This window comes from Eulemur rufifrons, chromosome 8 (genome assembly GCF_041146395.1).
Source record: "Eulemur rufifrons isolate Redbay chromosome 8, OSU_ERuf_1, whole genome shotgun sequence".
NCBI classification, from domain to species: Eukaryota; Metazoa; Chordata; class Mammalia; order Primates; family Lemuridae; genus Eulemur; species Eulemur rufifrons.
In genome coordinates this window covers 21480601-21495052 of record NC_090990.1, presented here as the reverse complement: position 1 = coordinate 21495052, position 14452 = coordinate 21480601, and positions in this window count along the sequence as shown.

The window sequence follows — 14452 nt, the reverse complement described above, 5'->3', positions numbered from 1 at the left end:
CCTCAGGCCCCCTGCCAGGCCCCCCTGGAGTCCCCTGGGCCGCGACGCTCCCGGCGGCCGCCAGGAGTCGCTGGGCCGGCGCGCAGGCCGCGCTCCATTCATAAATCCGGCCTCGCTCCCGCCCCTCCCTCCTCCCGCCCGCAGACCCCTCCCTCCCTCGCTCTGCCGCGACGACCCCAGACGTGTGCGGGAGGGTTGCCGGTCCCTGGAGACCCCTGGGAGAGGGACAGGGGACTCTTTGTACCCCACAGAGCGCCAGCAGACCCGCTCCCTCGGCGGGACCTCTCTGCACCTCGGGGACTGCGGGGGGCTCCGGGGGCGAGAGAGAGGATGCTAGGGGTTCCGCAGGAGCCTGCCCGGAGGAAAGCAGAACCGGCTGGGGACCCAGTCTCACAGCACCCAGGTTACCCCCCGAGACTCTTGGCTTCCCCCATCCCTCGCCGCACGTCCTTTGGAACCCCCATCCTGGGCCTGGGGGTCCCCCACGCCCCGCACCTGTTGGCTCCGGGAACCAGGCGTTCTCGGCTGCTGGTCCCCTAACCTTGCACCCGGGTCTCCGCCTTCCTGCAGGGGGACCGGGGCTGGGGGAGGGGGCTGGGGCAACCCCCTCCCAAGGCTGCGCCGCCTCGGCTCGTGGGGCTGGGCCCCGGCCCGACTCCAGGGCGGGCTGTGGTGTGCGCGGGCTCCGCCGGGCTGCGCGCCGCGGGGAGGGGGCAGGCGGGAGGGGCCGCGCGGGGAGGAAGCCCCCGGAGGTCTCCGCACCGTGTGTCCCAGCCCCGAGACCCGGAGGGAGGAGGGAGACTCCGGTTCCTCCTCGCCGCCCACTTCACGCGTCCATCCATTCATGCGCCCCTGCACTCATTCACACCGTCTGCATCCATTCAACATTCGTGCCCCTGGCCACTCCGCGCTCAGGGCGCACCTAGTGTGTGCTCGCGGGCCCGGGGGAGCTTCGGGGGGCCACAGGGCAGAGATGGAGTCCAGCCCCACCCCCCTGGCTGCCTCACCTAGCTGATGAGGACGATGGCACAGGTGGGTCACAGCGGTGAGAGGGAGAACGCTTGCACCGCCTCCAGCCAAGCTCCGGATGCTGCTGGAACAGCCAGCTCCCAGCGATGCCAGAAAGCCCTGCTCGCCCATCTCCCAGCCCTCGATTCTATCTGCCTCGAATCCTTCTTTTTGTTCATTCTACTTTCTCCCTCCAAAGACAAGGACGTGAGGTGGAAGGGGGTGGGGGGGGTCATTAATTCAACAAATACTATTTATTAAGCTGCGTGCCAGGCAATGAGCTATAATTATACAGGTGCCATTTGTACAGTGCACGTGATGCGTGGTCTCATTTAATCTCCACATCAACCTGGTGAGGTAGTTATTGTCCCCACTTTAAAGATGAGGACACTGGGCTCACATGGGGCAGTGACTTGCCCAAGGTCACACAGCAGAGGCAGAGCTGGGATTCAAGCCCAGGCTCCTCTCAGATCTGTTGGCCTCCCTTGCCTTCCCTGCCCTCCTGAGTCTCTCTGGCAGCTGCAGGGAGGCAGGTGCACAGCAGACAGTTGACCTATGGCGTGAGGGGAGCCCCAGGGGGGCCTAGGGGGCTGTGGAGCACAGAAGGGCAGATCAACTCAGCCAGAGCATCAGGACAGGCTTCCTGGAACAGGAGCATTTCCATGGAGACCTGATGAGCAGGAAGGTGACCCTGCCACAGGATTGTGGTATTCAAGGTAGAAGAAACAGCAGGTGTGAAGGTCTGGAGGGAGGGCTCTCTGGGAATCACAGTAGGCGAAGGGTGGCCTCCTGGGCATCAGGCAGTCACCTTGGCCGTCCCCTGCCTCAGGACAGGACCTCCTAACACGTCAAACCCCACCCTCCTCTCCCACCCTCTGAGACTCACACTCCTTCCCTCTTGGGAGGTGATTGCTGAGATTAACCATCGTCTTCCCTGTCACAGACGAAGCCCTTTTCTTTTTTTTTTTTTTTTTTTGAGACAGAGTCTCACTTTGTTGCCCAGGCTAGAGTGAGTGCCGTGGCGTCAGCCTAGCTCACAGCAGCCTCAAACTCCTGGGCTTAAGCGATCCTCCTGCCTCGGCCTCCCGAGTAGCTGGGACTACAGGCATGTGCCACTATGCCCGGCTAATTTTTCTATATATATATTTTTAGTTGTCCATATAATTTTTTTCTATTTTTAGTAGAGACGGGGTCTCGCTCTTGCTCAGGCTGGTCTCGAACTCCTGACCTTGAGCGATCCACCCACCTGGGCCTCCCAGAGTGCTAGGATTACAGGCGTGAGCCACTGCGCCCAGCCACAAAGCCCTTTTTAAAGGTTCTGGAGAAGCACTCTTAGGCACAGAACGTGTGGGAGGGGAGCTGGGGCGGCACAAGGGATGAGGCCAGTGACCTTCACCTCTGCAGAACAGGAGGGAGGACTGAAGCTCAACCTAAGGCAGAGCTTCGTCCTTGGGGGCAGATATGGCACCCTCCCGGTGGGTGATGGGTCATAGCATCCCTGTGGTTCCAGAATCTGTCCTGCCTGCCCTAGGGGCTGACCGAGGTAGGACGACGGATGGCAGACTCAGAAGAGGGTCTGGCATGTGTGTGTGTGCATGTGTGTGTCTGTACACATCTGCGTGCCTGTGCATATGTGTGTGTTTGTGTTTGAGTCTTGTACTCCAGTGAGGGCTGTGTGTGTCTAGGGAATCTATTAATAATGTGTGAATGTGTGTGTGTGTGTTTGTGTCTCTGTGCATATGGGTAGGGGACAGGCTCTGGGTTGATGACTGGGAGTCACCCGAGTGGGATGTGTCTGGGTCTTGATTTGTCCTTGTATTTTGGTGTTTGCGTCTATGAGGAATGTGTGTGTGTGTTGGGGGCGGGGGGTTGGACCTGCACGTGCAACTGTGGTGACTAGCGTTGGTCTCCCAGCGTGTTTCCCTGTGAGTGTGGGCACGCTTTTGTGTCCGTGGCTCTGCAAATGTGTGTACACGGAACTTGGTACATCTGTTCCCATGGCAATGACTCATCAGATCACCCCAGATTAATGCCCCCCTGAATCTGGAACGGTGACTGTTTGCCATGGAGGGGCTGGGGAGGGGGCTGCTGCGTGTGGGGGGATGGGAGGCAGATCGTGCAGGGACACTCAAATGACAGCTGCAGCAAACAAGGTGCAGCCAGTGATGCGGAAGGTACAGATCTGTGTGTGTCTGCGTGGGCAGTGGGCGCCCGCTGAGCCCGGCGCGGCCCAGGCTCAGAACTCAGCCCAGAGCTCAGAACTCCATCATTCAGGGCCTCCCAGACCCCCTGGGTTGGAGTGAGCAGGGGGCTCCCCAGCTTCCTGTGGTCATTATACATGGCAGGGCACCTGTCTGTGCGGGGAGGGACCCGCAGCTGAGAACCCTCCCACTGGCAACATCCGATTTCACAGAGCCAGGCTCATCGTCCATTAAAAGAGGTCTCCACTGCCAACCCCCCATGCCTTGGTACCCCAAAGATGGCTGCTCCCCAGGACAAGAGATCATGAGTGGCCCACTTAGCCACAGGCTGCAGGTGGGAGAGGCTGGCTATTTGGCCTGCCTGGGCATGAGGGAGAGTGGAGGTGTGTTCGCAGAAAATCCTGGGGGCCCCAGAGGGGCCAGAGCTGCTGTGGAAGTCCCATAGGGAGCCGTGGGGTTTTAATCCTTGGGTACAACTGCACTGGCCTCTGGGAACTCCTGGCAAAATGCCCATGCCCAGGGGAGGAACCCAGGGACCTCAGGCCCTCCCTCTCCAGGCTGGACCCTCAGCCCTGGCGCCTCCTCTGCCCAGGGAGGCCTGGCCCGAAGCCCTTGCCTTGCCTGAGCTGTCTGTCAGCCAGGGCCTACAAGACCTCTTTCCCGGAACCAGCCAGCCTTAGCCTTGTTGATCTAATCCTGAGCCTCTGAGCCACAGGTCCCTGTCACATCCATCTTCAAGTGTCAGCTGGGCCCTGGCCCCAGGTGCTACCTCCTCCTCCCTCCCCCTTCCGATGTGACTTACAGTAACCCCTGTCTGGCTAGGACTGGAGTAATTGAAAGGCAATTGGATTTTCAACTTGCTAATGCTGCTTCAGACCTGGGACCGTGGATGGAAAACTCTGGGCAGGGCAGAGGCGCTTTACAGAGGAACGGAGACCACACGCCAAGCAGAGTGCGGGTGGGGGAGGGAGGACCAGCAGACTGTGGGGCGGGACAGGGGGCTTCTGCGGGCTGAGTCTAGGGAAGCCCCAGGCAGCTGTGGCTTTGTGGTCCTTGGGTCCACCACCACTGGCCTCTGGGAGCTCATGCCCAGGGGAGGGACTCAGAGACTCGTGTTCCCATGTCAGGCTGGGCCCTCAGCCTGCGTACCTCTTCTCCTCAGGGAGGCCCCTTCTTCAGCGTCTGGGCAGCTTGAAGGGGACCAGCATCCTCCAGGAGAGCAGGAGACCAGGGCTCAGAGCCAGGCATCCCCAGTGACACCAAAAGCTAGATAGCACCTGCAAGCCAGTGGCGGAAGCAAGGGAGAAGGAGCCAGCGGCCTTCTGTCTGTCGGCTTACTCACAGGCACACTCAACAAACGCTGACGGCCAGGTCAGCTGCAGAGATGGGGCCTCCTGCTTAGGCTGGGGAGGCCCTCAGGTAGCAGACGGACAGGGTGGTGTCACATGCAGGAGGATGGAGCCTGCAGAGGCGGGAGGGGGAATGGGATGCACAAGAACGCACAGAACAAACCAACCAACCGCACACTGCGTTGAGTGTGGTGTTGAGGGGAGGTTAAGAGCACAGGACTTGGGCCAGAAAGGCTGGGTTAGACTGCCGCTGTGCCATGTGTACGGGGTGATCTTGGGCTCGTCACTTCCGCCACCTCTATGGTAGGCTGAATAATGGCCCCGAAGTTGTCCACATCCTGATGCCCAGAACCTGCAGATATGTTAAATGGCAAAAGGGACTTTGCAGAAGTGATTAAGAATTTGGAGATGGGGAGATTAGCCTGGATTACCCACGTGGGCCTGGTGTGATTGATTACACAGTCCTCACAGGAGGGAGGCAGGAAATCAGAGTCGTAATAGGACATGAGATGATGGAAGCAAGAGAGTATAGTGACATGAGGAAAGGATCACAGGCCAATGGGGTTTCGTGCAGGTGGCCACTAGAAACTGAAAAAGGCAAAGAAATGGCTTTTCCCCTGAGTCTCCAAAGGAAGCAGCCCCAGCCAACACATTGATTATAGACATCTGACCTCCAGAACTGTGAGAGAACAATTTTGTGTTGTTTAAGCCACCAAGTTTGGTGCTCAATTTGTTACAGCAGCAATAGGAAACAAATACACATCTTCATTAGGTGAAATGAGTTACTATATGCAAAGCACTTAGAAAAGTGCCTGACACATAGTTAGCATATATAACATATGTTGCCTATTATTATTTCTGGAAAAACTCTTAGTCTGGTCAGAGATGGCTGGTCACAGCCGCAATCCCACTAGTGGAAAGGCACCTCACTTCTACTAACATCAAGTTGACCTGAATTTGGTCACCTGGGCACATGTAGCTGCAAGGGAGGCTGGAAAATATAACTCAGCTGGTGGCCAGCTGAGATGTAAGAGTTCTATGACTAAAGGAAGAAGGGGAGGTGGTTATTGAAGAACTAGCAGTGTCCGGCACAAATCCTACTATGAAAGATGAGACGTTTATAGCAAAGAGACCTTCGCCCCGGGGTTTGGTTAGATGCGCATATTTCCAGCTCTGCTTTCTTGTGCCATTAATGTTATGCGGCACCTCTTGACTCCCCACTGTGTAAGATGAGACACCCTTCATCACTCTTGCTCTCTCCTCCTAACTCCTCTTGCTAAACCACTCCATTTGCATCTAGTTCTGTATTCATAATTAAAATATTCTAGTTTTGTGTGTTACCCATCTCTGAATTTCAAATATTGAAAATCAATAAAAATGTTTTCAAAAATATTATGATTCTATAAACCTTATTCTCTGCAGAGCCAAGTAGTATCCTGGGACACATAACAAGGAACCATAATCTTATGATTTAAATGCTGCTTGAAGAAAAGTGCTCCAGGCTTCAAGTTCAAGCGCATTCTCCTACACTCCCTCACCTATTCAAAGTCACGTGACATTTTAATTCACTTGATATTTGGACCATGACCTTCTTATACAACTTTTTGTTCTCCTGGAGTTTCTGATTTCTTTTCTCTTTCCTTCTGGAGAGAAGAAACATATGCCTTCTAAATTAGGTCATTAAAATATTCCAGCTTCTTAATTACATTATTTGTTGAATGAAGCCCATTTTCTCCAAACCCTCTGACTTCCTGTTCTAATTTTGACTGATGGCTTTATGGTCCACTAGTATTTCTACTCATTGTACTCCTGGGTTAATTCCACTGTTTTGTGAATCTGTTTTCTTTCTCTTTCTTGGATTATGTCTCTGTTTCGCTGGAGTGTGTCTTCAAATAACATTTTTTAAAGGAGTGCATGGAAGGAAATCTTTCCAAATCTTTGCATGTCTGAAAATGTCTTTAGTTTGTTCTTTCGCTTACTGTGTCTGAAGGATCAACCAGCAGGCTTCAGTTTAGAGTACGTGAAAGGGGCAGATAGGCAAGGAGATGCCCCAGGCCCCACCTGGGCCCAGTTAAAGAGGGATTTACTCTAGATACCGATACTCGCTGTAGGGCCTCTGGTCCTTATGAGAAAGAGCACTCAATTTCTTTAGAAAGTAATTCTCTACCATTTTTAAACCTTTCCCCCTCCATGTTCCAGATGTGTGCATTTGTGTGTTCGTAGGGGGAAGGCTTATGGCTGACACTGGCTTGTTATTCACTAAATAGGCTTTTATTTGAGTATTTTCCAAACTTTTGTTATTCTCATACTGCAGCTCACTTTTTGCCATATCTTTTTGCTACTTTATTATTATTTGCTTGTGGTATTATTTTTGTTTAAATTGACTACGCTAGTCCTACAAGTATAATCTGTAGTACATTTGCAAAGCCTCTGTCATCAGAAGGGAGTGGGTTTGGGGGAACTGCCCATAGATACGCAATCAAGTTCCTTGGGCTCAGGGAACAGACAGGCCATCTCTTGTGCAAATTGACTCAAATAACAGAAAAAGAGGGAAACTACCCACTGCGTTTTTTGTGGCAAGTGTAACCTTGATACCCAAATTAGATGAGGCCAATTTGAGACAGGAAGATTTTAGGTCAATTTTTTTTTTTTTTTTTGAGACAGAGTCTTGCTCTGTTGCCTGGGCTAGAGTGCCCGTGGCGTCAGCCTAGCTCACAGCAACCTCACACTCCTGGGCTCAAGCAATCCTTCTGCCTCAGCCTCCTGAGTAGCTGGGACTACAGGCATGTGCCACCATGCCTGGCTAATTTTTTTTTTCTATATATTTTTAGTGATTTGGCTAATTTCTTTCTATTATTAGTAGAGACGGGGTCTCGCTCTTGCTCAGGCTGGTCTCGAACTCCTGAGCTCAAACGATCCTCCCACCCTGGCCACCCAGAGTGGTAGGATTACAGGTGTGAGCCACCGTGCCTGGCCAGGTCAATTTTTATTATGGACATAGATGCAAATCTCCTAAATACATTATTATCAAACTAAATACAATATAGTAAATATACAATATAATAAATATAGCAATGTATGAAGAAATACATAATGACCAAGTTGGGTTTATTCCAGGAATGCAAGAGTATTTCAACATTAGAAAATTGTCATTTTAAGTCATAACATGCACAGATTAAAAGACAAAAAGCAGATGGAGAAAAAGCATTTGATAAAATTAAGCAGTTTATAAAAATTCTTAAACAGGAACAGGAGGAACTTCTTTAACTTGATAAAAGGGTTTCTTTCTACAACGTACAGTAATGGTAAAATCTTTTTTTTAGAGACAGGGTCTCACTGTGTTGCCCAGGCTGGAGTGCAGTGGCATGATCACAGCTCACTGCAACCTCGAATGATCCTCCCCTGCCTCAGCCTCCCGAGTACCTGGGACTATAGGTGCACACCACCATGCCCTGCTAATTTTTAAATTTTTCATAGAGGTGGGTTCTTACCATGTTGCCCAGGCTGGATGGTCAAATCTTAAAAGCATCCCTTTAAAGTCAGGGATCCAAAAAGGATGTTCACTGTCACTGTTCTGCTCAAAGCTGTACTGGATCTCCTAGCCTGTGCAATAAGAAAAAGAAAGCAAACAAATGGTGTAAACCACTGGAAAGGAAGAAACAAAATGGTCATTAGATATTTATAGATCATGTGACTGTCTACAAAGAGAATCCGAGAGATCCTACAAACTATTAAAACTATTGAGAGGGTTTATGCGGAGAGAATTTTCCATGGGTCTGTTGCATTTCTGGATGTCACTAACTGCCCTTTTGTGCTGGACTATCTTTTTGGATTATCTTTTCAAGGATGTTTGTGTATCAACATCTTTGGAACACAGAGTTAGTGTCTCCCTGTGGGGCTGAAGGCAGGTTTGCTCACTGTCCAGTATAATAAAGATAATGTCCCCATCTGTAGTGTCAACCTAAATAACAGAGACAGAGGCTCCCTAAAACAAAATGATATTTACTCGGGAACAGGCATTGCAATGGGAACACGTGTGTCATAGTGAATTATGTGTGTATTTAGGGAGATAAAGGAAGACAAAGGTTTTTAAAGGAAAAATGATGAAGATTATATAAGTGTTTTGAGATAATTTTCCTTGGCTGCAAGGATCAATAACAAGGGTGGTGCCAGTACGAAGCTGGACAGGCAGTTGCTGGGCAGATGTCCTTGCAGAAGTATTTTTTTGCATAAGGTTGTGATAGGTTTTGCAGAGTCTTTTGTGACAGTTCTTGTTATCAGGCAATCTGGCATGAGAGCCCTCCCTTCCTGGCCCTCCCCTGTTCTATTTGTCAGGGTTTTTAGCACAAGTGAGTTCGTTTTGATTCTGACAACTTTCACAGTAGCAAAGGTCGGACATTTGAGCTCCCTAAACTCAGGGTTCCTCAGCTAATATGCAAAGTCATTGCATGTGCATCATCCATCTGTCCCCCCTGCTGCCCACAATGTCACTTTGGGATGTGGGTGGGGGGTGGCAAGTGGAACTGCTGACTCAGTCATGAAACTCATGCTCCCTGCTGGGCCATGAGTGAAAAAGTCTTTTGTCTCTGACCCACGGTTCTCAAGTCTTCTGCCAGCGTCCACAATGCCATGGCAGCCAAGGGTCTGAGTTTGGTAAAGTCTCAGACCCTTCACAGACTTGGCAGTTCAGCCATCTCATTTCTAAATACAGTCATGAGCTGCATAACAACATTGTGGTCAGTGGCGGACCACATGTACAACAGTGGTCCCATAAGATTGTAATGAAGCTGAAAAATTCCTAATGCCTAGTGATGGTGTAGTCATCATATAGCAACACATTACTCACATGTTTGTGGTGATGCTGGTGTAAACAAACCTACTGCCCTACTTGTCATAGAAAAGTCTAGCACATACAGTTATGTATAGTACATAATAGTGATAATAAATGACTATGTTACTGGTTTATATATTTACTATACTTCTTATTGTTGTTTTAGAGTGTAGTCTTTCTATTTATAAAAAAAGTTAACTGTAAGATAGCCTTAGGCAGGTCCATTTAGGAGGTCTTCCAGAACAAGGCACTGTTATCATAGGAGATGACAATTCCATGCATGTTATTGCCCCGAAGACCTTCCAGTGGGACAAGATGTGGAGGTAGAAGACAGTGACATTGATAATCCTGACACTGTGTAGGCCTAGGCTAATGTGTTTGTGTCTTACCTTTTAACAAAAAAGTTTAAAAAGTAAAAATAATTTTTCAAATGGAAATAGCTTGTAGAATACAAATATAAAGAAAGAATATTTTTGTATAGCTGTACAATGTTTGTGTTTTAAGCTAAATATTACTACAAAAGAGTCAAAAAGTTTTAAAAAATTAAAAATTTATATAGTCAAAAAGTTATAGTAAGCTAAGGTTATTATTGAAGAAAAAATTTTTTAAATAAATTTAGTGAAGCTACTTACAGTGTTTATAAGGTCTACATTAGTGTAATGTCCTAGGCTTTCATATTCACTCACCACTCACTCACCCAGAGCAACTTCCAGTCCTGCAAGCATCATTCATGCTAAGTGCCCGATACAGGTGTACAATTTTTTATCTTTTATGCTGTATTTTTACTGTACCTTTTCTATGGTTAGATACAGAAATACTTACCATTGTGTTACAATTGCCTACAGCATTCAGTACAGTAACATGCTGTACAGGTTTGTAGCCTAGGGGCCATGGGCTGTACCGTATAGCCTAGGTGTGTAGAAGGCTGTACCATCGAGGTTTGTATAAGTACATGCTACGTTGTTCACACAAAGACACAATCTCCTAATAATACATTTCTCAGAATGTGTCCCCATCATTAAGTGGTGTATGACTATACAAAAAACAAGCAGAAAATGCTATTTATAAAAGTGTAAAAAACTATGAGGTGCCTAGGAATAAATCTAAGAGTTATGCAAGATTTTTATGGAAAAAATTACAAAACTTTATTGATGGCCATTCAAGAAACCCAGATGGGCTGGGCGCAGTGGCTCACGCCTGTAATCCTAGCACTCTGGGAGACCAAGGTGGGAGGATCGCTCGAGGTTAGGAGTTCGAGACCAGCCTGAGCAAGAGTGAGACCCCTTCTCTACTAAAAATAGAAAGAAATGATCTGGACAGCTAAAAATATATATAGAAAAAATTAGCCGGGCATGGTGGTGCATGCCTGTAGGCCCAGCTACTGGGGAGGCTGAGGCAGGAGGATCGCTTGAGCCCAGGAATGTGCAGTTGCAGTGAGCTATGATGATGCCACTGCACTGCACTCTAGCCTGGTCACCAGAGTAAGACCCTATAACTCTAAAAAAGTTATTTCTACCATCTGATCTTGTGTTTTTCATTTACCATGTGTATTACCAATCGTTATCTATTGCTGGGTAACAAATTACCCCAAAACTGAACAGCTCAAAACAACAAACATTTATTATCTCACACAGTTTCTCAGGGTGGGAATCTGGGAACCATGTTTCTAGACAATTCTGGCTCAGACTCTCTGAAGTTGCAGCCAAGCTGTCGGCCAGGGCTGCAGCCAGTGTGCACTCACATGGCTGGGGGCAGGAGGCTTCGGTTCCTGGTCACATGGGCCCCTTCTTCGGGCTGCTGACCACGTAGCTTTCCCAGCACGAGTGATCCACGACAGAGAGTGAGCACAGAGCGAGCACAACCAAAAACGAAGCCACAGGTCTTTTCTAATAGGGTTACCAGATTTAGCAAGTAACAATACAGGATGTCCCGTTAAGTTTAAATTTTAGAGATTATTGCAATATTTGCATGGAACACACTTATACTAAAAAATTATTCATCGCCTATTTGAAATTTAAATTTGGCTGGGCTTCCTATACATTATCTGGTAACCCTATTTGTAACCTAATCTTGGGCACAACTAGCAACACAATTTGTGGGGCCCATTGTTAAAATAGTATTGAGAATTGCAAGTCAGCAAGAGCAAAACATGAAACCAAGCATGGAACCCTTCTGAGGATGGTGCCCATACAGCCAGCCCTGCTCCGAAGTGACGTAACACCAGTTCTGCCATATTCTATGGGACAGAAACAAGTCATTAAGTCCAGGCAGCACATTATGGGAAGGGACCACACAAGGGCATGGGTCCCAAGAGGCGAGGATCATCGGTGCCATTGGATACTAGCAACTGCATCAAGTTTTTCTTTGCTTCTTTTATTGGTCATTTCCTGCCTGGTGGTGGATTGATTGGATTTTCCTCATTGCCTTTGTTTTCTCTCTATTGGCTTAGAATACATTCTGTTTCTGTTCTTTTGTTAGTCATCCTTAAATTTTTAACATGTACACTTCAGTTAACAAAGTCTGAAGTTAATCAATATCCATCTCTGGAGCAATCTTAGGATGCTTTTGAACTCTCATCATAGTTTCCTGCCTGACATTTTATTGTTTTCCAGTTTTTTAAGTCATGCTTTGTTTTTCTTTTTATTAATCATCAGCCTTTACAAATTTTTTCTTTTAAAGTCTGTGCTTGCTTGAATGTTCTGCATTTAATAATTTTTTTTGGTCTTTTCCTCTTGCAAGCCTCTTCTTCCTTCGGAGTTTTATTCCCTAGGTTTTCTGCGTTGTCTTCGTCTGATGTCTTGCCAGAACTGTGGGTCCCCACGATGTTTTCTAGTGATTTTTTAGAACCTTGATTGCATCTCTAGTCATATCCTTTTTGTTCCCAGTAATGTGTATTTTGTGCTAATGATTTGTTTATTTGATGAAGGCTTTTAAAAGAATTAACTCAACTTTGTGTTTTTCATATCATTACATTCTGCTCTATTTTCATTATTTCCTTTCTTTCACTCTCTTTGGGTCTTCGGATTGTCTGGTCCTGGTGTCTTGAGTGGGTGCATAATTCATTTGTTACCAATTCTTCCTGCTTTTAATAAATGCACTCAAGGCTATAATTTTTCCTCCAAGTTCCACTTTAGCTTATTGTTATTCAGTTTTAAATCTCTTGTAATTTCCATTATGATTTTCTTCTTACCTCAATAATTATTTAGAAATGAGTTTTTAAGTTTTATTGGATTTCCTTGGCCAACTTTTATTGTTGAATTTTAATTTTATTACATTAGGATGAGAGAATGTGACTGCATGATATTGATTCTTTGAACAAATTTTAGACTTCCTTTATTGCCATGTTTGCAGTATTTTTTAAAAATGTTCCACATGGCCTGGAAAACAATGGGTATTCTGGGGGGGGGGAGGGTGTAAAGTTTATATTTATTTAGTCGATCAACCTCCTTAATTACGGTGTTCGAATTTCTGTATCTTACTAATGTTTTGCTGCTTGATCCGTTGGTTTTAAGAAAGTGCATTTAAAATTTCCCACTTTGTTTATAGATTCGTGACTTTCTCTTGTAATTCTGCCAGATTTGCTTTATATGTTTCACCAAAATAAATATATACTGCCAGATAATGTAAGTTCATGATTACTACATGCCAGATATATGTAAGTCCACCTTTCTGGCAGATGTTTCCTGTTGTCCGTGTATTGGTTAGGTTATGGGTTTGGCTGCTGTTACAAAAGACCCTAAAAAATATCGTTTTAAATAAGCTGGAAGTTTATTCATTGTTCATGCAAAAATCCACAGCCATGCTTCCCTGCCTGCGAGCTGCCTGTGGGTTTTGGTAAATGGGGAGCTAGAGGGAGGAAGGGGAGGGAGGATGAGGTATTTGTTCTCCAGCTCCTTCCCTGGCAGGTCACCGCTGCTGTAAATGACTCTCTCCTTTTGGTGACCTCTCCCTCCCTCCCCTTAGCCCTGCAGGCCTAAAGGAAGTGACCCGCAGGCTGCTGCTAACCCCAGAGTCCTGCACTCTCTCTTGTGACCCTCCTACACTCTGCTTTGTCATTAGTCCTTTTGAAAATAAACTCTGTCCCAATTCTCCGAATTAGAGTTCACCATCTGTTTCCTGTTGAGACCCTCGGTGATGCAGGCTGGCTTGTGTTTTCAGAAGTCATTGATTCTGAGCGCCTTCAGGCACATGTGCACTCTCCGGTCCACGCTGGACACAGACCCCACTACTCCATAATTCTCCGCCACTCCCGGTTCACTCCTGCATCTGCCTAGTCCCAAAGGCATTGAGGCTGAGACCCTGTGTTTATGGCCCCAGGCTAAGAGAGCCCATCACACCCAGGTCTGCAGATCGCCATCCTGCCACAGGGAAAGGAGCTACTCAAAGTCCATCAGGAACACCACCCCCCACGTCCATCTCAACACAAGGCTCAGGTTGGCCACTGCTCTGATGGCCAAGGCTGCCTCTCCCTGGACAATGTGTAGCATCTCGGGATCACAGGGACTCACTTTTGTGGATACTTCACTACTTTTGTTGGGTCAGTACTTTCACTGTGGTGCCTGTCAACTTCTGCAAGACCGTTAAAGGAAAACTTATTCAGTGATTCTTGTTTAGCACTATAAGAAGGACTTTATTCAGGACCACTGAGATAGGCACGGGGTCCCCCGCAACAGGGTCTTGCAGGGGGAGGAGAGATTGGGCCCAACTCTGAACACAGCTCGGGCAAGTGCGGATTTATAGCCAAGGAGCAGCGTGGGGGGCAGTGGTGGAAAATTACTATCAGGAGACATCCGGGGCAAGGGGAGTTCTGCTAAAACGACCTAACGGGATTCTTGCTGAAGACAGGCCAGGGTGACCGGACATCACCTGAGGGATGGCAGAGGACGGGAGACCTGGTCAGATATCGAGGATGGTGTGACGTCGACGACGAGGTGTTCTGGCCAAACTGACTAAGCAGGTTCTTTTACTAAAACTGGAGTTCACAAGGAAGTGCACAGGTGGGCCTAGGAGAAGGGTCAGGAGCCTGGATGAAGTTTGGCCAAGCAAAGAATCTTTGTCAGGAC